The sequence below is a fragment of the Apostichopus japonicus genome, chromosome 14 (assembly GCF_037975245.1).
Source record: "Apostichopus japonicus isolate 1M-3 chromosome 14, ASM3797524v1, whole genome shotgun sequence".
NCBI classification, from domain to species: Eukaryota; Metazoa; Echinodermata; class Holothuroidea; order Aspidochirotida; family Stichopodidae; genus Apostichopus; species Apostichopus japonicus.
In genome coordinates this window covers 3569544-3596496 of record NC_092574.1, presented here as the reverse complement: position 1 = coordinate 3596496, position 26953 = coordinate 3569544, and the positions used below count along the sequence as shown (strand labels likewise).

Here is a 26953-nt window from a genome sequence, read left to right as displayed (position 1 = left end):
CTTCTCGAACAATGACTTCAGCTTACACGCTGCAGTGTATAGTGAGAGACATAATTTGGGAGAGTTTTTTCTACAAAACTATGAAATGTTTTGCAGAAACTCCTCGGACAATGATTGCAGCTTACTGACTGCAATAAAATGTGAGAGACATTTGTTGAGTGATTTAATACTACACAACAATGAAATGTATTGCAGAAACGTCTCGAACAATTATTTCAGCTTACTCGCTGCACTGTATAGTGAGAGACTTTTGTTGAGTGATTTTACACTACATAACTATGAAATGTATTGCAGAAACTTCTCGAACAATGACTGCAGCTTACACGCTGCAGTGCATAGTGAGTGACATTTGTTGAGTTATTTTATACTACATAAATATGAAATGTTTTGCAGAAACTTCTCGAACAATGACTTCAGCTTAACACGCTGCAGTGTTTAGTGAGAGACATAATTTGGGAGAGTTTTTTCTACAAAACTATGAAATGTTTTGCAGAAACTCCTCGGACAATGATTGCAGCTTACTGACTGCAATAAAATGTGAGAGACATTTGTTGAGTGATTTAATACTACACAACAATGAAATGTATTGCAGAAACGTCTCGAACAATTATTGCAGCTTACTCGCTGCACTGTATAGTGAGAGACTTTTGTTGAGTGATTTTACACTACATAACTATGAAATGTATTGCAGAAACTTCTCGAACAATGACTGCAGCTTACACGCTGCAGTGCATAGTGAGTGACATTTGTTGAGTTATTTTATACTACATAAATATGAAATGTTTTGCAGAAACTTCTCGAACAATGACTTCAGCTTAACACGCTGCAGTGTATAGTGAGAGACATAATTTGGGAGAGTTTTTTCTACAAAACTATGAAATGTTTTGCAGAAACTCCTCGGACAATGATTGCAGCTTACTGACTGCAATAAAATGTGAGAGACATTTGTTGAGTGATTTAATACTACACAACAATGAAATGTATTGCAGAAACGTCTCGAACAATTATTGCAGCTTACTCGCTGCACTGTATAGTGAGAGACTTTTGTTGAGTGATTTTACACTACATAACTATGAAATGTATTGCAGAAACTTCTCGAACAATGACTGCAGCTTACACGCTGCAGTGCATAGTGAGTGACATTTGTTGAGTTATTTTATACTACATAAATATGAAATGTTTTGCAGAAACTTCTCGAACAATGACTGCAGCTTAACACGCTGCAGTGTATAGTGAGAGACATCATTTGGGAGAGTTTTTACTGCATAACTATGAAATGTTTTGCAGAAACTTCTCGAATAATGACTGCAGCTTACACGCTGCAGTGTATAGGAGAGACTTTTGTTGAGTGATTTTACACTACATAACTATGAAATGTATTGCAGAAACTTCTCGAACAATGACTGCAGCTTACACGCTGCAGTGCATAGTGAGTGACATTTGTTGAGTGATTTTATACTACATAAATATGAAATGTATTGCAGAAACTTCTCGAACAATGACTGCAGCTTACACGCTGCAGTGTATAGTGAGAGACATAATTCGCTGCAGTGTATAGTGAGAGACTTTTGTTGAGTGATTTTATTACTACATAACTATGAAATGTATTGCAGAAACTTCTCGAACAATGACTGCAGCTTACACGCTGCAGTGCATAGTGAGAGACATCATTTGGGAGAGTTTTTACTACATAACTATGAAATGTATTGCAGAAACTTCTCGAACAATGACTGCAGCTTACACGCTGCAGTGCATAGTGAGTGACATTTGTTGAGTGATTTTATACTACATAAATATGAAATGTATTGCAGAAACTTCTCGAACAATGACTGCAGCTTACACGCTGCAGTGTATAGTGAGAGACATAATTTGGGAGAGTTTTTTCTACAAAACTATGAAATGTTTTGCAGAAACTCCTCGGACAATGATTGCAGCTTACTGACTGCAATAAAATGTGAGAGACATTTGTTGAGTGATTTTATACTACACAACAATGAAATGTATTGCAGAAACGTCTCGAACAATTATTGCAGCTTACTCGCTGCACTGTATAGTGAGAGACTTTTGTTGAGTGATTTTACACTACATAACTATGAAATGTATTGCAGAAACTTCTCGAACAATGACTGCAGCTAACACGCTGCAGTGCATAGTGAGAGACATTTGTTGAGTGATTTAATACTACACAACAATGAAATGTATTGCAGAAACGTCTCGAACAATTATTTCAGCTTACTCGCTGCACTGTATAGTGAGAGACTTTTGTTGAGTGATTTTACACTACATAACTATGAAATGTATTGCAGAAACTTCTCGAACAATGACTGCAGCTTACACGCTGCAGTGCATAGTGAGTGACATTTGTTGAGTTATTTTATACTACATAAATATGAAATGTTTTGCAGAAACTTCTCGAACAATGACTTCAGCTTAACACGCTGCAGTGTATAGTGAGAGACATCATTTGGGAGAGTTTTTACTACATAACTATGAAATGTTTTGCAGAAACTTCTCGAACAATGACTGCAGCTTACACGCTGCAGTGTATAGTGAGTGACATTTGTTGAGTTATTTTATACTACATAAATATGAAATGTTTTGCAGAAACTTCTCGAACAATGACTTCAGCTTAACACGCTGCAGTGTATAGTGAGAGACATCATTTGGGAGAGTTTTTACTACATAACTATGAAATGTTTTGCAGAAACTTCTCGAACAATGACTGCAGCTTACACGCTGCAGTGTATAGGAGAGATACATTTGTTGAGTGATTTTATACTACATAACTATGAAATGTATTGCAGAAACTTCTCGAACAATGACTGCAGCTTACACGCTGCAGTGTATAGTGAGAGACATAATTTGGGAGAGTTTTTACTACACAACAATGAAATGTATTGCAGAAACTCCTCGGACAATGATTGCAGCTTAACACGCTGCAGTGTATAGTGAGAGACATCATTTGGGAGAGTTTTTACTACATAACTATGAAATGTATTGCAGAAACGTCTCGAACAATGACTGCAGCTTACTCGCTGCAGTGTATAGGTGAGAGACATTTGTTGAGTGATTTTATACTACATAACTATGAAATGTATTGCAGAAACTTCTCGAACAATGACTGCAGCTTACACGCTGCAGTGTATAGTGAGAGACTTTTGTTGAGTGATTTTATACTACATAACTATGAAATGTTTTGCAGAAACGTCTCGAACAATGACTTCAGCTTACACGCTGCAGTGTATAGTGAGAGACATAATTTGGGAGAGTTTTTACTACAAAACTATGAAATGTTTTACAGAAACTCCTCGGACAATGATTGCAGCTTACTGACTGCAATGCAATGTGAGAGACATTTGTTGAGTGATTTAATACTACACAACTATGAAATGTATTGCAGAAACTCCTCGGACAATGATTGCAGCGTAATCGCTATAGTCATTGTTCGAAGCAGTCTTTGTTCATTGTTCAAGTTTCTGCAAAACATTTCATAGTTTTGTAGTATAAAATCACTCAACAAATGTCTCTCACATTGCTTTGCAGTCAGTAAGCTACAATCATTGTTCGATAAGTTTCTGCAATACATTTTATAGTTATGTAACATAAAGTCGCTCAACAAATGTTTCTCATTTATACACTGCAATGAGTATGCTGCTGTATTTTTTCGACTAGTTTCTGCAATTCATTTCATAGTTATGTAGCTTAAAATCACTCAACCAATGCAATGTGAGAACATTGCATTGCTGTCAGTAAACTGAAGCCATTGTTCGAGAAGTTTCTGCAAAACATTTCATAGTTATGTAGTATACACTCCCTCAAATAAAGTCTCTCACTATACACTGCAGTGAGTAAGCTGCAATCATTGTTCGATAAGTTTCTGCAAAACATTACATAGTTTTGTAGCATAAAATCACTGGCCAAATGTCTCTCACAATACATTGTAGTCAGTAGGCTGCAATCATTGTCTGAGAAGTTACTGCAAATCATTTCATAGTTATGTAAGTAAGAACTGCCTCAAATAATGTCTCTCACTATACACTGCAGTGAGTAAGCTGCAGTCATTGTTCGATAAGTTTCTGCATTACATTTCATAGTTATATAGTATAAAATCATCACTCAACAAATGTCTCTCACATTGCATTGCAGTCAGTAAGCTGCAATCAATTGTTCGATAAGTTTCTGCCAAACATTTCATAGTTTTGTAGTATAAAATCACTTAACAAATGTCTCTCACTATACACTACAGTGAGTAAGCTGCAGTCATTGTCCGAGAAGTTTCTGCAATACATTTCATAGTTATATACTTATAAACTGCCTCAAATAATGTCTCTCACTATGCACTACAGTGAGTAAGCTGCAGTCACTGTTCGATAAGTTTCTGCAATACATTTCATTGTTATGTAGTATAAACTGCCTCAAATAATGTCTCTCACTATACACTGCAGTGAGTAAGCTGCAGCCATTGTCCGAGAAGCTTTCTGCAATACATTTCATAGTTATGAAGTAAAAAATCACTCAACGAATGTCTCTCACTATACACTGCAGTGAGTAAGCTGCAGTCATTGTCGGAGAAGTTTCTGCAATGCATTTCATAGTTATGTAGTAAAAACTCTCTCAAATAATGTCTCTCACTATTGAATGCAGTGAGTAAGCTGCAGTCATTGTTCGAGAAGTTTCTGCAATACATTGTAATGTAGAACAAAATCACTGAACAAATGTCTCTCACAATACATTGTAGTCAGTAGGCTGCGATTACTGTCTGAAAAGTAACTGCAAATCATTCCATAGTTATGTAAGTAAGAACTGCCTCAAATAATGTCTCTCACTATACACTGCAGTGGGTAAGCTGCAGTCATTGTTCGATAAGTTTTTGCCAAACATTTCATAGTTTTGTAGTATAAAATCACTTAACAAATGTCTCTCACTATACACTGCAGCGTAATCGCTATAGTCATTGTTCGAAGCAGTCTTTGTTCATTGTTCAAGTTTCAGTCATTGTTAAGCTGCAGTCATTGTTCGATAAGTTTTTGCCAAACATTTCATTGTTATGTAGAACAAAATCACTGAACAAATGTCTCTCACAATACATTGTAGTCAGTAGGCTGCGATCACTGTCTGAAAAGTAACTGCAAATCATTTCATATTTATGTAAGTAAGAACTGCCTCAAATAATGTCTCTCACTATACACTGCAGTCAGTAAGCTGCAGTCATTGTTCGATAAGTTTTTGCAATACATTTCATAGTTATATAGTATAAAATCACTTCAACAAATGTCTCTCACATTGCATTGCAGTCAGTAAGCTGCAATCAATTGTTCGATAAGTTTCTGCAAAACATTTCATAGTTTTGTAGTATAAAATCACTTAACAAATGTCTCTCACTATTCACTGCAAGTGAGTAAGCTGCAATCATTGTCCGAGAAGCTTCTGCAATACATTTCATAGTTATGTAGTAAAAAATCACTCAACGAATGTGTCTCACTATACACTGCAGTGAGTAAGCTGCAGTCATTGTTCGAGAAGTTTCTGCAATACATTTCATTGTTATGTAGTATAAACTGCCTCAAATAATGTCTCTCACCATACATTGCAGTCAGTAGGCTGCAATCACTGTCTCAAAAGTTTCTGCAATACATTTCATAGTTATGTAGTAAAAAATCACTCAACGAATGTGTCTCACTATACACTGCAGTGAGTAAGCTGCAGTCCCTGTTCGATAGGTTTCTGCCATACATTTCATAGTTATATAGAATAAAATCACTCAACAAATGTCTCTCACATTGCATTGCAGCCAGTAAGTTGCAATCATTGTCTGAGAAGTTTCTGCAAAACATTTCATAGTTATGTTGAATAAAATCACTCAACAAATGTCTCTCACGATACATTGCAGTCAGTAGGCTGCAATCACTGTCTGAGAAGTTTCTGCAATGCATTTCATAGTTATGTAGTATAAACTGCCTCAAATAATGTCTCTCACTGTACACTGCACTGAGTAAGCTGCAGTCACTGTTCGATAAGTTTCTGCAATACATTTCATTGTTATGTAGTATAAACTGCCTCAAATAATGTCACTCACTATATACTGCAGTGAGTAAGCTGCAGTCATTGTTCGAGAGGTTTCTGCAATACATTTCATAGTTATGTAGAATCAAATCACTCAACAAATGTCTCTCACCATACAATGCAGTCAGTAGGCTGCAATCATGGTCTGAGAAGTTTCTGCAAAACATTTCATAGTTATGTAGTAAAAAATCACTCAAATGCAGTCTCTCACTATACACTGCATTGAGTAAGCTGCAGTCATTGATCGATAAGTTTTCTGCAATACATTTCATTCTTATGTAGTATAAAATCACTCAACAAATGTCTCTCACCATACATTGCAGTCAGTAAGCTGCAATCATTGTCCGAGAGGTTTCTGCAAAACATTTCATAGTTTTGTAGTATAAACTCCCTCAACAATGTCTCCCACATTGCTTTGCAGTCAGTAGGCTGCAGTTATTGTTCGAGAAGTTTCTGCAATACATTTCTTAGTTATGTAGTATTAACTCCCTCAACCAATGTGTCTCACCATACATTGCAATCAGTAGGCTCAATCATTGTCCGAGAAGTTTCTGCAAAACATTTCATAGTTATGTAGTATAAACTCCCTCAAATGATGTCTCTCACTATACACTGTGGTGAGTAAGCTGCAGTTATTGTCCGAGAAGTTTCTGCAATACATTTCATAGTTATGTAGTAAAAACTCACTGAACAAATGTCTCTCACAATACATTGCAGTCAGTAGGCTGCAATCACTGTCTGAGAAGTTTCTGCAAAGCATTTCATAGTTATGTAGTATAAACTGCCTCAAATAATGTCTCTCACTATACACTGCAGTGAGTAAGCTGCACTCATTGTCCGAGAAGCTTCTGCAATACATTTCATAGTTGTGAAGTAAAAAATCACTCAACGAATGTCTCTCACTATACACTGCAGTGAGTAAGCTGCAGTCATTGTCCGAGAAGTTTCTGCAATACGTTTCTTAGTTATGTAGTAAAAACTCTCTCAAATAATGTCTCTCATCATACATTGCAGTCAGTAAGCTGCAATCATTGTCCGAGAAGTTTCTGCAAAACATTTCATAGTTTTGTAGTATAAACTCCCTCAACAATGTCTCCCACATTGCTTTGCAGTCAGTAGGCTGCAGTTATTGTTCGAGAAGTTTCTGCAATACATTTCTTAGTTATGTAGTATTAACTCCCTCAACCAATGTCTCTCACGATACATTGCAGTCAGTAGGCTGCAATCACTGTCTGAGAAGTTTCTGCAATGCATTTCATAGTTATGTAGTATAAACTGCCTCAAATAATGTCTCTCACTGTACACTGCACTGAGTAAGCTGCAGTCACTGTTCGATAAGTTTCTGCAATACATTTCATTGTTATGTAGTATAAACTGCCTCAAATAATGTCACTCACTATATACTGCAGTGAGTAAGCTGCAGTCATTGTTCGAGAGGTTTCTGCAATACATTTCATAGTTATGTAGTAAAAACTCTCTCAAATAATGTCTCTCACTATACACTGCAGTCAGTAGGCTGCAGTCATTGTTCGAGAAATTTCTGCAATACATTTCATTGCTATGTAGTACAAACTCACTGAACAAATGTCTCTCACAATACATTGCAGTCAGTAGGCTGCAATCACTGTCTGAGAAGTTTCTGCAAAGCATTTCATAGTTATGTAGTATAAACTGCCTCAAATAATGTCTCTCACTATACACTGCAGTGAGTAAGCTGCAATCAATTGTTCGATAAGTTTCTGCAAAACATTTCATAGTTTTGTAGTATAAAATCACTTAACAAATGTCTCTCACATTGCTTTGCAGTAACTAAGCTGCAATCATTGTTCGAGAAGTTTCTGCAATACATTTTATAGTTATGTAGAATAAAATCACTCAACGAATGTGTCTCACTATTCACTGCAGTGAGTAAGCTGCAATCATTGTTCGAGAAGCTTCTGCAATACATTTCATAGTTAAATACTTATAAACTGCCTCAAATAATGTCTCTCACTATACACTGCAGTGAGTAAGCTGCAGTCACTGTTCGATAAGTTTCTGCAATACATTTCATTGTTATGAAGTAAAAAATCACTCAACGAATGTCTCTCACTATACACTGCAGTGAGTAAGCTGCAGTCATTGTTCGAGAAGTTTCTGCAATACATTTCATAGTTATGTAGAATAAAATCACTCAACAAATGTCTCTCACCATACATTGCAGTCAGTAGGCTGCAATCATTGTTCGAGAAGTTTTTGCAATAGATTTCATTGTAATGTAGAACAAAATCACTGAACAAATGTCTCTCACAATACATTGTAGTCAGTAGGCTGCAATCAATTGTTCGATAAGTTTCTGCAAAACATTTCATAGTTTTGTAGTATAAAATCACTTAACAAATGTCTCTCACATTGCTTTGCAGTAACTAAGCGGCAATCATTGTTCGAGAAGTTTCTGCAATACATTTTATAGTTATGTAGAATAAAATCACTCAACGAATGTGTCTCACTATTCACTGCAGTGAGTAAGCTGCAATCATTGTTCGAGAAGCTTCTGCAATACATTTCATAGTTAAATACTTATAAACTGCCTCAAATAATGTCTCTCACTATACACTGCAGTGAGTAAGCTGCACTCATTGTCCGAGAAGCTTCTGCAATACATTTCATAGTTGTGAAGTAAAAAATCACTCAACGAATGTCTCTCACTATACACTGCAGTGAGTAAGCTGCAGTCATTGTCCGAGAAGTTTCTGCAATACGTTTCTTAGTTATGTAGTAAAAACTCTCTCAAATAATGTCTCTCACTATACACTGAGGTAAGTAAGCTGCAGTCATTGTCGGAGAAGTTTCTGCAATGCATTTAATAGTAATGTAGTAAAAACTCTCTCAAATAATGTCTCTCACTATTGAATGCAGTGAGTAAGCTGCAGTCATTGTTCGATAAGTTTCTGCAAAACATTTCATAGTTTTGTAGTATAAAATCACTTAACAAATGTCTCTCACTATTCACTGCAGTGAGTAGGCTGCAATCATTGTCCGAGAAGCTTCTGCAATACATTTCATAGTTATGTAGTAAAAAATCACTCAACGAATGTGTCTCACTATACACTGCAGTGAGTAAGCTGCAGTCATTGTTCGAGAAGTTTCTGCAATACATTTCATTGTTATGTAGTATAAACTGCCTCAAATAATGTCTCTCACCATACATTGCAGTCAGTAAGCTGCAATCATTGTTCGATAAGTTTCTGCAAAACATTACATAGTTTTGTAGTATAAAAAAAATCACTGACCAAATGTCTCTCACAATACATTGTATAGTCAGTAGGCTGCAACCATTGTCTGAAAAGTTACTGCAAATCATTTCATAGTTATGTAAGTAAAAACTGCCTCAAATAATGTCTCTCACTATACACTGCAGTCAGTAAAGCTGCAATCATTGTTCGAGAAGTTTCTGCAAAACATTTCATAGTTTTGTAGTATAAACTCCCTCAACAATGTCTCCCACATTGCTTTGCAGTCAGTAGGCTGCAATCACTGTCTCAAAAGTTTCTGCAATACATTTCATAGTTATGTAGTATAAAATCACTTAACAAATGTCTCTCACATTACTTTGCAGTAACTAAGCTGCAATCATTGTTCGAGAAGTTTCTGCAAAACATTTCATAGTTTTGTAGTATAAAATCACTTAACAAATGTCTCTCACATTGCTTTGCAGTAACTAAGCTGCAATCATTGTTCGAGAAGTTTCTGCAATACATTTTATAGTTATGTAGAATAAAATCACTCAACGAATGTCTCTCACTATTCACTGCAGTGAGTAAGCTGCAATCATTGTTCGAGAAGTTTCTGCAATGCATTTAATAGTAATGTAGTAAAAACTCTCTCAAATAATGTCTCTCACTATTGAATACAGTTAGTAAGCTGCAGTCATTGTTCGAGTAGTTTCTGCAATACATTTCACTGTTATGTAGAACAAAATCACTGAACAAATGTCTCTCACAATACATTGTAGTCAGTAGGCTGCGATCACTGTCTGAAAAGTAACTGCAAATCATTTCATAGTTATGTAAGTAAGAACTGCCTCAAATAATGTCTCTCACTATACACTGCAGTGGGTAAGCTGCAGTCATTGTTCGATAAGTTTCTGCAATACATTTCATAGTTATATAGTATAAAATCACTTGAACAAATGTCTCTCACATTGCATTGCAGTCAGTAAGCTGCAATCAATTGTTCGATAAGTTTCTGCAAAACATTTCATACTTTTGTAGTATAAAATCACTTAACAAATGTCTCTCACATTGCTTTGCAGTAACTAAGCTGCAATCATTGTTCGAGAAGTTTCTGCAATACATTTTATAGTTATGTAGAATAAAATCACTCAACGAATGTGTCTCACTATTCACTGCAGTGAGTAAGCTGCAATCATTGTTCGAGAAGCTTCTGGAATACATTTCATAGTTAAATACTTATAAACTGCCTCAAATAATGTCTCTCACTATACACTGCAGTGAGTAAGCTGCAATCATTGTTCGAGAAGTTTCTGCAATACATTTTATAGTTATGTAGAATAAAATCACTCAACGAATGTCTCTCACTATTCACTGCAGTGAGTAAGCTGCAATCAATTGTTCGATAAGTTTCTGCAAAACATTTCATAGTTTTGTAGTATAAAATCACTTAACAAATGTCTCTCACATTGCTTTGCAGTAACTAAGCTGCAATCATTGTTCGAGAAGTTTCTGCAATACATTTTATAGTTATGTAGAATAAAATCACTCAACGAATGTCTCTCACTATTCACTGCAGTGAGTAAGCTGCAATCATTGTTCGAGAAGTTTCTGCAATGCATTTAATAGTAATGTAGTAAAAACTCTCTCAAATAATGTCTCTCACTATTGAATACAGTTAGTAAGCTGCAGTCATTGTTCGAGAAGTTTCTGCAATACATTTCACTGTTATGTAGAACAAAATCACTGAACAAATGTCTCTCACAATACATTGTAGTCAGTAGGCTGCAATCACTGTCTGAGAAGTTTCTGCAATGCATTTCATAGTTATGTAGTATAAACTGCCTCAAATAATGTCTCTCACTGTACACTGCACTGAGTAAGCTGCAGTCACTGTTCGATAAGTTTCTGCAATACATTTCATTGTTATGTAGTATAAACTGCCTCAAATAATGTCACTCACTATATACTGCAGTGAGTAAGCTGCAGTCATTGTTCGAGAGGTTTCTGCAATACATTTCATAGTTATGTAGAATCAAATCACTCAACAAATGTCTCTCACCATACAATGCAGTCAGTAGGCTGCAATCATGGTCTGAGAAGTTTCTGCAAAACATTTCATAGTTATGTAGTAAAAAATCACTCAAATGCAGTCTCTCACTATACACTGCATTGAGTAAGCTGCAGTCATTGATCGATAAGTTTTCTGCAATACATTTCATTCTTATGTAGTATAAAATCACTCAACAAATGTCTCTCACCATACATTGCAGTCAGTAAGCTGCAATCATTGTCCGAGAGGTTTCTGCAAAACATTTCATAGTTTTGTAGTATAAACTCCCTCAACAATGTCTCCCACATTGCTTTGCAGTCAGTAGGCTGCAGTTATTGTTCGAGAAGTTTCTGCAATACATTTCTTAGTTATGTAGTATTAACTCCCTCAACCAATGTGTCTCACCATACATTGCAATCAGTAGGCTCAATCATTGTCCGAGAAGTTTCTGCAAAACATTTCATAGTTATGTAGTATAAACTCCCTCAAATGATGTCTCTCACTATACACTGTGGTGAGTAAGCTGCAGTTATTGTCCGAGAAGTTTCTGCAATACATTTCATAGTTATGTAGTAAAAACTCACTGAACAAATGTCTCTCACAATACATTGCAGTCAGTAGGCTGCAATCACTGTCTGAGAAGTTTCTGCAAAGCATTTCATAGTTATGTAGTATAAACTGCCTCAAATAATGTCTCTCACTATACACTGCAGTGAGTAAGCTGCAGTCACTGTTCGATAAGTTTCTGCAATACATTTCATAGTTATGTAGTAAAAAATCACTCAAATGCAGTCTCTCATTATACACTGCATTGAGTAAGCTGCAGTCATTGATCGATAAGTTTTCTGCAATACATTTCATTCTTATGTAGTATAAAATCACTCAACAAATGTCTCTCACCATACATTGCAGTCAGTAAGCTGCAATCATTGTCCGAGAAGTTTCTGCAAAACATTTCATAGTTTTGTAGTATAAACTAGCTCAACAATGTCTCCCACATTGCTTTGCAGTCAGTAGGCTGCAATCACTGTCTGAGAAGTTTCTGCAATGCATTTCATAGTTATGTAGTATAAACTGCCTCAAATAATGTCTCTCACTGTACACTGCACTGAGTAAGCTGCAGTCACTGTTCGATAAGTTTCTGCAATACATTTCATTGTTATGTAGTATAAACTGCCTCAAATAATGTCACTCACTATATACTGCAGTGAGTAAGCTGCAGTCATTTTTCGAGAGGTTTCTGCAATACATTTCATAGTTATGTAGTAAAAACTCTCTCAAATAATGTCTCTCACTATACACTGCAGTCAGTAGGCTGCAGTCATTGTTCGAGAAGTTTCTGCAATACATTTCATTGCTATGTAGTACAAACTCACTGAACAAATGTCTCTCACAATACACTGCAGTCAGTAGGCTGCAATCACTGTCTGAGAAGTTTCTGCAAAGCATTTCATAGTTATGTAGTATAAACTGCCTCAAATAATGTCTCTCACTATACACTGCAGTGAGTAAGCTGCAGTCACTGTTCGATAAGTTTCTGCAATACATTTCATTGTTATGTAGTATATAAATTGCCTCAAATAATGTCACTCACTATACACTGCAGTGAGTAAGCTGCAGTCATTGTTCGAGAAGTTTCTGCAATACATTTCATAGTTATGTAGAATAAAATCACTCAACAAATGTCTCTCACCATACATTGTAGTCAGTAGGCTGCAATCATTGTTCGAGAAGTTTCTGCAAAACATTTCATAGTTATGTTGAATAAAATCACTCAACAAATGTCTCTCACAATACATTGCAGTCAGTAGGCTGCAATCACTGTCTGAGAAGTTTCTGCAAAACATTTCATAGTTATGTAGTATAAACTGCCTCAAATAATGTCTCTCACTATACACTGCACTGAGTAAGCTGCAGTCACTGTTCGATAAGTTTCTGCAATACATTTCATTGTTATGTAGTATAAACTGCCTCAAATAATGTCACTCACTATATACTGCAGTGAGTAAGCTGCAGTCATTGTTCGAGAGGTTTCTGCAATACATTTCATAGTTATGTAGTAAAAACTCTCTCAAATAATGTCTCTCACTATACACTGCAGTCAGTAGGCTGCAGTCATTGTTCGAGAAGTTTCTGCAATACATTTCATTGCTATGTAGTACAAACTCACTGAACAAATGTCTCTCACAATACATTGCAGTCGGTAGGCTGCAATCACTGTCTGAGAAGTTTCTGCAAAGCATTTCATAGTTATGTAGTATAAACTGCCTCAAATAATGTCTCTCACTATACACTGCACTGAGTAAGCTGCAGTCACTGTTCGATAAGTTTCTGCAATACATTTCATTGTTATGTAGTATATAAATTGCCTCAAATAATGTCACTCACTATACACTGCAGTGAGTAAGCTGCAGTCATTGTTCGAGAAGTTTCTGCAATACATTTCATAGTTATGTAGAATAAAATCACTCAACAAATGTCTCTCACCATACATTGCAGTCAGTAGGCTGCAATCATTGTTCGAGAAGTTTCTGCAAAACATTTCATAGTTATGTTGAATAAAATCACTCAACAAATGTCTCTCACAATACATTGCAGTCAGTAGGCTGCAATCACTGTCTGAGAAGTTTCTGCAAAACATTTCATAGTTATGTAGTATAAACTGCCTCAAATAATGTCTCTCACTATACACTGCACTGAGTAAGCTGCAGTCACTGTTCGATAAGTTTCTGCAATACATTTCACTGTTATGTAGTATAAACTGCCTCAAATAATGTCACTCACTATACACTGCAGTGAGTAAGCTGCAGCCATTGTTGGAGAAGTTTCTGCAATACATTTCATTGTTATGTGGTATAAAATCACTCAACAAATATCTCTCACATTGCATTGCAGTCAGTAAGCTGCAATCATTGTTCGAGAAGTTTCTGCAATACATTTCATAGTAATGTAGTATAAATTCCTTCAACCAATGTCTCTCACCATACATTGCAGTCAGTAGGCTGCAATCATTGTCGGAGAAGTTTATGCAATACATTTCATTGTTATGTAGTTAAAACTCTCTCAAATATTGTCTCTCACTATACACTGCAGTGAGTAAGCTGCAGTCATTGTTCGATGAGTTTCTGCAAAACATTTCATAGTTTTGTAGTATAAAATCACTTAACAAATGTCTCTCACATTGCTTTGCAGTAAGTAAGCTGCAATCATTGTTCGAGACGTTTCTGCAATACATTTCATTGTTGTGTAGTATTAAATCACTCAACAAATGTCTCTAACATTACATTGCAGTCAGTAAGCTTCAATCATTGTCCGAGAAGTTTCTGCAAAACATTTCTTAGGTTATGTATCAAAAACTCTCTCAAATAATATCTCTCACTTAACACTGCAGTGAGTAGGCTTCAATCATTGTCCGAGGAGTTTCTACAAAACATTCCATATTTATGTAGTATAAACTCCCTCAAATGATGTCTCTCACTAAACACTGCAGTGAGTAAACTGCAGTTCATTGTTCGAGTAGTTTCTGCAAAACACTTCATAGTTTTGTAGTATAAAATCCCTCAACAAATGTCTCTCACATTACTTTGCAGTAAGTAAGCTGCAATCATTGCTCAATAGGTTACTGCAAAACATTTCATAGTTATGTAGTATAAACTGCCTCAAATGATGTCTCTCACTAAACACTGCAGTGAGTAAGCTGCAGTCATTGTTCGAGAAGTTTCTGTAATACAATTTATAGATATGTAGTATATAATCATTCAACAAATGTCTCTCACATTGCAATTGCTGTCAGTAAGCTGCAATCATTGTCCGAGGAGTTTTTGCAAAACATTTCTTAGTTATGTAGTATAAACTCCCTCAAATGATGTCTCTCACTAAACACTGCAGTGAGTAAGCTGCTGTCATTGTTCGAGAGGTTACTGCAATACAATTCATAGTTATGTAGTATAAAATCACTCAACAAATGTCTCTCACATTGCATTGCATTTAGTAAGCTGCAATCCTTGTTCGATAAGTTTCTGCAATACATTTCATAGTAATGTAGTATTAACTCCCTCAACCAATGTCTCTCACCATACATTGCAATCAGTAGGCTCAATCATTGTCCGAGAAGTTTCTGCAAAACATTTCATAGTTATGTAGTATAAACTCCCTCAAATGATGTCTCTCACTAAACACTGCAGTGAGTAAGCTGCAGTCATTGTTCGAGAGGTTACTGCAATACAATTCATAGTTAAGTAGTATAAAATCACTCAACAAATGTCTCTCACATTGCAATTGCTGTCAGTAAGCTGCAGTCATTGTTCGAGAAGTTTCTGCAATACAAATTCATAGTTATGTAGTTAACTCTCTCAAATATTGTCTCTCACTAAACACTGCAGTGAGTAAGCTGCAGTCATTGTTCGAGAAGTTTCTGCAATACATTTTATAGATATGTAGTTTAAAATCACTCTACAAATATCTGTCATATTGCATTGCTGTCAGTAAGCTCAATCATTGTCCGAGGAGTTTCTGCAAAACATTTCTTAGTTATGTAGTATAAACTCCCTCAAATAATGTCTCTCATTAAACACTGCAGTGAGTAAAGCTGTAATCATTGTTCGAGAAGTTTCTGCAATACATTTTAATAGTAATTTAGTATAAAATCACTCAACAAATGTCTCTCACATTGCATTGCAGTTAGTAAGCTGCAATCCTTGTTCGAGGAATTTCTGCAATACATTTCATAGTAATGTAGTATTAACTCCATCAACAAATGTCTCTCACCATACATTGCAATCAGTATGCTCAATCATTGTCCGAGAAGTTTCTGCAAAACATTTCATAGTATTGTAGTATAAAATCACTCAACAAATGTCTCTCGCATTGCGATGCAGTTAGCAAGCTGCAGTCGTTGTTAGACGTGTTTCTGCAAAACATTCAATAGATCTATATTTATAACCTGCCTCAACCAATGTCTCTCACCAAGAGTACATTGCAGTGAGTAAGCTGCAGTCATTGTTCGAGAAGTTTCTGCAATACATTTCATAGTTATGTAGTATAAACTCCCTCAACCAATGTCTCTCACCTTACATTGCAGTTAGTAAGATGAACTCGTCCGAAAAGTTTCTGCCACACATTCCATAGTTCTGTACTATAAACTGATAGAAAACCACCACTGTGAACACTGAAGAATCTACTCTGTGAAACAAAATGTAAAAGTGTTTATGCTCCACAGTAAAAGGTGATACAAAGTATATAATGGCTTCATAACTATGTAATATTTCTTTGACAGACCCTATAGACTAGAACAGCCATAATTAATGTTTTAATCTACATCAATATATCTTTTTGACATGCACGAGTCTTTTGTTCTAACGTTCTTAACTGGAGTACTCCAAAGGACAACAACAGTGAAAACCATTCGTCTAAGCTGGTGTTGAAAGCAGTTATGTATTGCTTCCCTTAGAATGCAAAATAAAATATCCTTCAAATCATGTTCGTATGTTGTGTGATGCTTTAAACACTTTCATTAAATAAATTTAAGGTCTAGCTAAATAGCAAAATAATAAATTTCTTCACCATGGTAGCCTAACCACACTAAGTCATGGAGAAATCTAAGCCTAACCATATGTTTAATCGCTGAAATTGTGACGTAGATATCCTTGGAATACTTTCATTATTGCTGTTACGCTCGACCACATGGTTGCCTAACAATACACTAAGAAATGGGGTAAACTAGCCTGGCCATCTGTTTATTTGCTGAAATTGTGACGCAGTTATAAGATATCCATGGAATACATTCGTTATTGCTGTTATTTTCGACCACATGGTAGCCTTACACCAAACTAAGTCTATGGAAAATTTGCCTCACCATTGGTTTGCAAAACAACAAAATAAATAGATAACTATTTGCGTAGGATTCGGTTAATAAATTAGGAACCGGGTAGTATCGTGTGGGCGGGTACCCGGATAACACGTTCGAACACTATTTTATTTGTTTAAATGTATGCTGTTTTAGCCGCAAACATGCCAGATTTTCAAATATGGTGGTCACCTTTAGTCAAACTTTTTAACTTATTTTGTTATCTATCATCCTGGCGGAAATTGACCTTACTGGGACATTCAAACATCTTTTGTGTTTCATTTAGAATCGTCGAAGAACAATTTGGAGAGTTAAGACCTCCAGCAAAGTACTTATTGAAAACTTGTAGTAATTATACTATAAAAAACATGGATCGTCATTTATACTCAACTTATTTTAGAACCTCCTATATCTTTGAACATACATAGTCATCATTAATACTACAACTTTCGCATGCACTATACATAAGACATTATATTATTATCTATTTACTGACGAGGAAGATGTGAAATCTTCGAAAACGTTTGAATATACATTACTATGACTTTCATCAACTGTTTCGTTCTATTTTGTTCGTTTACCTGGTTCAACTAATTATCTGGTTCTACTAATTATCTGGTTCTACTAATTATACTATGCCCGAGATTATTATCTGGGTCCAATATATATGTAAATGAATAAATCTCCATCAATAATTGAAAATATCTTTTTGACGTAAGCCAGTGAATTTGAAGCAAAATGTTTACCCTCATTTTTGATGGAAATCAATTCAAACAATGTAAATAAATTAATATCCTTGCGAACAATTCACGGGATGATTTCTTGCAGAAGCTGGTGTACGATCCCACAATGGTACGTGTGTGTCTTTCGAATAGATAGAAGTTGCAGAGACCTTGAAGCACGCCCCCAACCAAACCAGGAGGTATCAACGTCACGTTAATCTTTGGGTACAAAATTGAATAAAGAGGACATTTTTTTATATCTATGTCTGAAATTGCTTGAAGGCTATAACTCTATGAAAAGTAAACTTAAACCAGAAAAGCAAACTATTTACAGACAATCGGGTAAAGAAAAATGATGCAAACAACCATAGAAAAAACCTGGAATAGCATCAGTATTAACTTTCTACTTCAATTAATAAAAAATCATTAAAATTAAGCACTTTCCTACAGACTAGAACAGCCATATTAAATGTTTAAATCTACATCAATATCTTTTAGTTATGTACGAGTTTTTTTTTGTTCTAATGTTCTTAACTGAGTACTCCATAGGACAACAACAATGAAAACCAATTGACTAAGCTGGTTTTGAAAGCAGTTAATGCATTGGTTCAGTTGCAAACTAAAATATCCTTCCAATCATGTTCCTATGTTGTGTGATGCTTTTAAATATCATTTTCATGAAATAAATTTAAGGTCTAGCTAAATAGCAAAATAATAAATTTCTTCCACATGGTTGCCTAACACTACACTAAGTCGATGGGGTAAACAAGCCTAGGCATCTGTTTATACGCTGAAATTGTGACGCAGTTATAAGATATCCATGGAATATTTTCATTATTGCTGTTAGGTTCGACAACATGGTTGCGTAACACTTCACCAAAGAATGGGGTAAACTAGCCTAGCCATCTGTTTATTCGCTGAAATTGTGACGCAATTATAAGATACCCATGGAATATTTCCATTATTGCTGTTTCGTTCGACCACATGGTTGCCTAACACTAAACTAAGTCAATGGGGGTAAACTAGCCTAGCCATCTGTTTATTTGCTGAAATTGTGACGCAGTTATAAGATATCCATGGAATATATCTGTTTATTGGCTAATATTGTGACGCAGTAATATGATATCCATGGAATATTTTCATTATTGCTGATACGTTCGACCACATGGTTGCCTAACACTACACTAAGTCAATTGGGTAAACTAGCCTAGCCATCTGTTTATTAGCTGAAATTGTGACGCAGTTATAAGATATCCTTGGAATACATTCGTTATTGCTGTTATTTTCGACCACATGGTAGCCTTACACCAAACTAAGTCTATGGAAAATTTGCCTCACCATTGGTTTGCAAAACAACAAAATAAATAGATAACTATTTGCGTAGGATTGGGTTAATAAATTAGGAACCGGGTAGTATCGTGTGGGCGGGTACCCGGATAACCCATTCAAACACTATTTTATTTGTTTAAATGTATGCTGTATTAGCCGCAAACATGCCAGATTTCAAATATGGTGGTCACCTTTAGTCAAACTTTTTAACTTATTTTGTTATCTATCATCCTGGCGGAAATTGACCTTACTGGGACATTCAAACATCTTTTGTGTTCATTTAGAATCGTCGGAGAACAATTTGGAGAGTTAAGACCTCCAGCAAAGTACTTATTGAAAACTTGTAGTAATTATACTATGCCCGAGATTATTATCTGGGGCCAATATATATGTAAATGAATAAATCTCCATCAATAATTGAAAATATCTTTTTGACGTAAGCCAGTGAATTTGAAGCAAAATGTTTACCCTCATTTTTGATGGAAATCAATTCAAACAATGTAAATAAATTAATATACTTGCGAACAATTCACGGGATGATTTCTTGCAGAAGCTGGTGTACGATCCCGCAATGGTACGTGTGTGTCTTTCGAATAGATAGAAGTTGCAGAGACCTTGAAGCACGCCCCCAACCAAACCAGGAGGTATCAACGTCACGTTAATCTTTGGGTACAAATTTGAATAAAGAGGACATTTTTTTATATCTATGTCTGAAATTGCTTGAAGGCTATAACTCTATTAAAAGTAAACTTAAACCAGAAAAGCAAACTATTTACAGACAATCGGGTAAAGAAAAATGATGCAAACAACCATAGAAAAAACCTGGAATAGCATCAGTATTAACTTTCTACTTCAATTAATAAAAAATCATTAAAATTAAGCACTTTCCTACAGACTAGAACAGCCATATTAAATGTTTAAATCTACATCAATATCTTTTAGTTTATGTACGAGTTTTTTTTTGTTCTAATGTTCTTAACTGAGTACTCCATAGGACAACAACAATGAAAACCAATTGACTAAGCTGGTTTTGAAAGCAGTTAATGTATTGGTTCAGTTGCAAACTAAAATATCCTTCCAATCATGTTCCTATGTTGTGTGATGCTTTTAAATATCATTTTCATTAAATAAATTTAAGGTCTAGCTAAATAGCAAAATAATAAATTTCTTCCACATGGTTGCCTAACACTACACTAAGTCAATTGGGTAAACTAGCCTAGCCATCTGTTTATTAGCTGAAATTGTGACGCAGTTATAAGATATCCATGGAATACATTCGTTATTGCTGTTATTTTCGACCACATGGTTGCCTTACACCAAACTAAGTCTATGGAAAATTTGCCTCACCATTGGTTTGCGTAGGATTGGGTTAATAAATTAGGAACCGGGTAGTATCGTGTGGGCGGGTACCCGGATAACCCGTTCAAACACTATTTTATTTGTTTAAATGTATGCTGTATTAGCCGCAAACATGCCAGATTTTCAAATATGGAGGTCACCTTTAGTCAAACTTTTTAACTTATTTTGTTATCTATCATCCTGGCGGAAATTGACCTTATTGGGACATTCAAACATCTTTTGTGTTCATTTAGAATCGTCGGAGAACAATTTGGAGAGTTAAGACCTCCAGCAAAGTACTTATTGAAAACTTGTAGTAATTATACTATGCCCGAGATTATTATCTGGGGCCAATATATATGTAAATGAATAAATCTCCATCAATAATTGAAAATATCTTTTTGACGTAAGCCAGTGAATTTGAAGCAAAATGTTTACCCTCATTTTTGATGGAAATCAATTCAAACAATGTAAATAAATTAATATACTTGCGAACAATTCACGGGATGATTTCTTGCAGAAGCTGGTGTACGATCCCGCAATGGTACGTGTGTGTCTTTCGAATAGATAGAAGTTGCAGAGACCTTGAAGCACGCCCCCAACCAAACCAGGAGGTATCAACGTCACGTTAATCTTTGGGTACAAATTTGAATAAAGAGGACATTTTTTTATATCTATGTCTGAAATTGCTTGAAGGCTATAACTCTATTAAAAGTAAACTTAAACCAGAAAAGCAAACTATTTACAGACAATCGGGTAAAGAAAAATGATGCAAACAACCATAGAAAAAACCTGGAATAGCATCAGTATTAACTTTCTACTTCAATTAATAAAAAATCATTAAAATTAAGCACTTTCCTACAGACTAGAACAGCCATATTAAATGTTTAAATCTACATCAATATCTTTTAGTTTATGTACGAGTTTTTTTTGTTCTAATGTTCTTAACTGAGTACTCCATAGGACAACAACAATGAAAACCAATTGACTAAGCTGGTTTTGAAAGCAGTTAATGTATTGGTTCAGTTGCAAACTAAAATATCCTTCCAATCATGTTCCTATGTTGTGTGATGCTTTTAAATATCATTTTCATTAAATAAATTTAAGGTCTAGCTAAATAGCAAAATAATAAATTTCTTCCACATGGTTGCCTAACACTACACTAAGTCAATTGGGTAAACTAGCCTAGCCATCTGTTTATTAGCTGAAATTGTGACGCAGTTATAAGATATCCATGGAATACATTCGTTATTGCTGTTATTTTCGACCACATGGTTGCCTTACACCAAACTAAGTCTATGGAAAATTTGCCTCACCATTGGTTTGCAAAACAACAAAATAAATAGATAACTATTTGCGTAGGATTGGGTTAATAAATTAGGAACCGGGTAGTATCGTGTGGGCGGGTACCCGGATAACCCGTTCAAACACTATTTTATTTGTTTAAATGTATGCTGTATTAGCCGCAAACATGCCAGATTTTCAAATATGGAGGTCACCTTTAGTCAAACTTTTTAACTTATTTTGTTATCTATCATCCTGGCGGAAATTGACCTTATTGGGACATTCAAACATCTTTTGTGTTCATTTAGAATCGTCGGAGAACAATTTGGAGAGTTAAGACCTCCAGCAAAGTACTTATTGAAAACTTGTAGTAATTATACTATGCCCGAGATTATTATCTGGGGCCAATATATATGTAAATGAATAAATCTCCATCAATAATTGAAAATATCTTTTTGACGTAAGCCAGTGAATTTGAAGCAAAATGTTTACCCTCATTTTTGATGGAAATCAATTCAAACAATGTAAATAAATTAATATACTTGCGAACAATTCACGGGATGATTTCTTGCAGAAGCTGGTGTACGATCCCGCAATGGTACGTGTGTGTCTTTCGAATAGATAGAAGTTGCAGAGACCTTGAAGCACGCCCCCAACCAAACCAGGAGGTATCAACGTCACGTTAATCTTTGGGTACAAATTTGAATAAAGAGGACATTTTTTTATATCTATGTCTGAAATTGCTTGAAGGCTATAACTCTATTAAAAGTAAACTTAAACCAGAAAAGCAAACTATTTACAGACAATCGGGTAAAGAAAAATGATGCAAACAACCATAGAAAAAACCTGGAATAGCATCAGTATTAACTTTCTACTTCAATTAATAAAAAATCATTAAAATTAAGCACTTTCCTACAGACTAGAACAGCCATATTAAATGTTTAAATCTACATCAATATCTTTTAGTTTATGTACGAGTTTTTTTTGTTCTAATGTTCTTAACTGAGTACTCCATAGGACAACAACAATGAAAACCAATTGACTAAGCTGGTTTTGAAAGCAGTTAATGTATTGGTTCAGTTGCAAACTAAAATATCCTTCCAATCATGTTCCTATGTTGTGTGATGCTTTTAAATATCATTTTCATTAAATAAATTTAAGGTCTAGCTAAATAGCAAAATAATAAATTTCTTCCACATGGTTGCCTAACACTACACTAAGTCAATGGTGTAAAGTAGCCTAGCCATCTGTTTATTTGCTGAAATTGTGACGCAGTTATAAGATATCCATGGAATATTTTCATTATTGCAGTTACGTTCGACCACATGGTTGCCTAACACTACACTAAGTCAATGAGAAATCTAAGGCTAGCCATCTGTTTATACGCTGAAATTGTGACGCAGTTATAAGATATCCATGGAATATTTTCATTATTGCTGTAACGTTCGACAACATGGTTGCGTAACACTTCACCAAAGAATGGGGTAAACTAGCCTAGCCATCTGTTTATTCGCTGAAATTGTGACGCAATTATAAGATACCCATGGAATATTTCCATTATTGCTGTTTCGTTCGACCACATGGTTGCCTAACACTAAACTAAGTCAATGGGGGTAAACTAGCCTAGCCATCTGTTTATTTGCTGAAATTGTGACGCAGTTATAAGATATCCATGGAATATATCTGTTTATTGGCTAATATTGTGACGCAGTAATATGATATCCATGGAATATTTTCATTATTGCTGATACGTTCGACCACATGGTTGCCTAACACTACACTAAGTCAATTGGGTAAACTAGCCTAGCCATCTGTTTATTAGCTGAAATTGTGACGCAGTTATAAGATATCCATGGAATACATCGTTATTGCTGTTATTTTCGACCACATGGTTGCCTTACACCAAACTAAGTCTATGGAAAATTTGCCTCACCATTGGTTTGCAAAACAACAAAATAAATAGATAACTATTTGCGTAGGATTGGGTTAATAAATTAGGAACCGGGTAGTATCGTGTGGGCGGGTACCCGGATAACCCGTCCAAACACTATTTTATTTGTTTAAATGTATGCTGTATTAGCCGCAAACATGCCAGATTTTCAAATATGGTGGTCACCTTTAGTCAAACTTTTTAACTTATTTTGTTATCTATCATCCTGGCGGAAATTGACCTTATTGGGACATTCAAACATCTTTTGTGTTCATTTAGAATCGTCGGAGAACAATTTGGAGAGTTAAGACCTCCAGCAAAGTACTTATTGAAAACTTGTAGTAATTATACTATGCCCGAAATTACAATCTGGGGCCAATATTTATATCTATGTCTGAAATTGCTCGAAGGCTATAACTCTATGAAAAGTTAAATTAAACTAGAAAAGCAAACTATTTACAGACAATCGGGTAAAGAAAATTGATGCAAACAACCATAGAAAAAACCTGGAATAGCATCAGTATTAACTTTCTACTTCAATTAATAAAAAATCATTAAAATTAAGCACTTTCCTACAGACTAGAACAGCCATATTAAATGTTTAAATCTACATCAATATCTTTTAGATATGTACGAGTTTTTTGTTTGTTCTAATGTTCTTAACTGAGTACTCCATAGGACAACAACAATGAAAACCAATTGACTAAGCTGCTTTTGAAAGCAGTTAATGTATTGGTTCAGTTGCAAACTAAAATATCCTACCAATCATGTTCCTATGTTGTGTGATGCTTTTAAATATCATTTTCATTAAATAAATTTAATGTCTAGCTAAATAGCAAAATAATAAATTTCTTCCACATGGTAGCCTATCACCACACTAAGTCAATGAGAAATCTAAGCCTAACCATATGTTTTTTCGCCGAAATTGTGATGCAGTTATAAGATATCCAGGGTATATTTTCATTATTGCAGTTACGTTCGATCACATGGTTGCCTAACACTACACTAAGTCAATGAGAAATCTAAGCCTAGCCATCTGTTTATACGCTGAAATTGTGACGCAGTTATAAGATATCCATAGAATATTGTCAATATTGCTGTTACGTTCGACCACATCGTTGCCTAACACTACACTAAGTCTATGGTGTAAACTAGCCTAGCCATCTGTTTATTCGCTGAAATTGTGACGCAGTTATAAGATATCCATGGAATACATTCGTTATTGCTGTTATTTTCGACCACATGGTAGCCTAACACCACACTAAGTCTATGGGAAATCTGCCTAAACATAATAAATAAATAACTATTTGCGTAGGATTCGGGTAATAAATTAGGAACCGGGTAGTATCGTGTGGGGCGGGTACCCGGATAACCCGTGCATTTACTATTTTATATGTTTAAATGTATGCCTTATCGGCCCCAAACATGCCAGATTTTCAAATTATGGTGGTCACCTTTTATCAAACTTCTAAAACTATTTTTGTTATCACCCAAGAGAAAATTTAAACATCTTTTGTTGTTTATTTATAATCGTCGGAAGACAATTTGGAGAGTAAAGACCTCCAGCATTTTGTGCGTTTTGTTTTTACTCTTACATTTTACATGTTTGATGAAGGTATGCTTTATTGGCCCCAGACATGCCAGATTTTTAAATTATGGTGGTCACCTTAATTCAAACTTCTTAATCTATTTTTGTTATCTATCATCAATTACTTAAAATTACAAAGCTAGCATTGAAAGTAGTTAACGTGTTTGTTCCCTTAGAATGTCAAAATTAATCAAAATTAAGCTTTTCACACAGACTAGTGTTACGAGACTGCTATCTATCTATAAGAGGGATTCAACCCCTCGAGATTAACCAGCAGTCACGACCATAAAAGAAGAGACGGGAAAGGAGAATTTGTTCTGTGAAACTATCATTAAAGCATACATTAAGTTAACACATATAACAAATACATTTCAATTACTTGCAAAAGAATGACGTCGCTGAGAGCAGGGCGTGGTTCCTGGTAGGTCGGCGAAAGTTGTTATGTATAGTTGGCCAGTCAGGTTTTCGGAAGAGCGTGTATTTCAAATTGAGCAATATATATATTTTGTAGAAAAAGTGCTCTTGAAAAGGTCCCAAATAAAAGTTATACACAACAGTCCAAATCGAAAACATCAAAATGAACGAGAGTATTCTCCTGGTAAATGAATTGACGGAAAGTAAATAGCGAGAGAGAGAATGGTGAATCAGCATAGATGTATTCATTGCGTATGATAAAGTAACAACCACGTAGAACGGCGTTGACAGATAATGAAAAGATAGGCAACATGTGTAGTGAAGACACACTTCTTGTTAGGAGGAGTGAATTGAACTGAACCAATTCTTTAAAGCTACCCCCAAAGATAAGCTTGCACGGCGTAGCGATTACGTAACACTCTCTTTGTATTAACACAGCAACTGCCAAAGAGGATCTAGCACGGCTTAGCGATTACGTAACTCTTTAATTGTAATAACACAGCTACTACCGAAGAGGAGCTAGCACGGCATAGTGATTACGTAACACTTTAATTGTATTATCACATTCCTAAGGTTTGCATAATCAATTAAACATAACTACGAACGATGTATTAATGAATTAATTCATTCACAAGGTAGACAATTAAACTACGTTCAACAGATGTACATTCCTTAAATATAATGCACAGACATCACAACACTAGTTCAACCACATTAAATGTATAAGGGAGTCTTCCCGTTAACCACGAGTACTCCATAGAGCCACAACAATTGATTTTTTTTATTTTTATAAAGCTGCAGTGTTGAAAGTTGTAAAGGTATTGGTTCCCTGACGAATGTAAAATGTACTATTCTTTCAATCATGTTTGTCTGTTGTGTGATGCGTTACTATCACTTTCGGATAGCGGAGTGTATAGCCTAGTGGTTAACGCCGGCGTCTCCCAGTCATGAGATCCCCGGTTCGATTCCCCGCCGACAGCAATGTGTGTCGTCTGGCAAGGGTGTTGTGCAATAACAACTTCCCGACATGGACGTTAAATGGATGTGTGCCGAGAGATTGGCTTCGGTCAGCTTGCGAGTCTATAAGCCTCCATGGCTTCTTTCGCGAGTTCCTGCTTGCGGGAAGATCACATATACATACATACATACATACATACATACATACATACATACAT

At 35.4% G+C, this 26953-nt stretch overlaps 1 long non-coding RNA gene across 4 annotated transcripts; it reads right to left on the bottom strand.

Moving 5' to 3' along the window:
* Positions 1 to 11038: 11038 nt before the first annotated feature.
* On the bottom strand, positions 11039 to 26123 carry LOC139979993 (uncharacterized). Of its 4 annotated transcripts, none has more exons than XR_011797419.1 (6): positions 25744 to 26123; positions 22389 to 22533; positions 21051 to 21195; positions 19743 to 19887; positions 17974 to 18114; positions 11039 to 16509 (listed from the first exon to the last, which is right to left on the bottom strand). It is a non-coding gene; the product is annotated as an uncharacterized lncRNA (long non-coding RNA). The 4 variants fall into 4 exon arrangements; XR_011797420.1 differs by having other exon boundaries at positions 11039 to 16504; XR_011797421.1 differs by having other exon boundaries at positions 21055 to 21195.
* Positions 26124 to 26953: the final 830 nt, after the last annotated feature.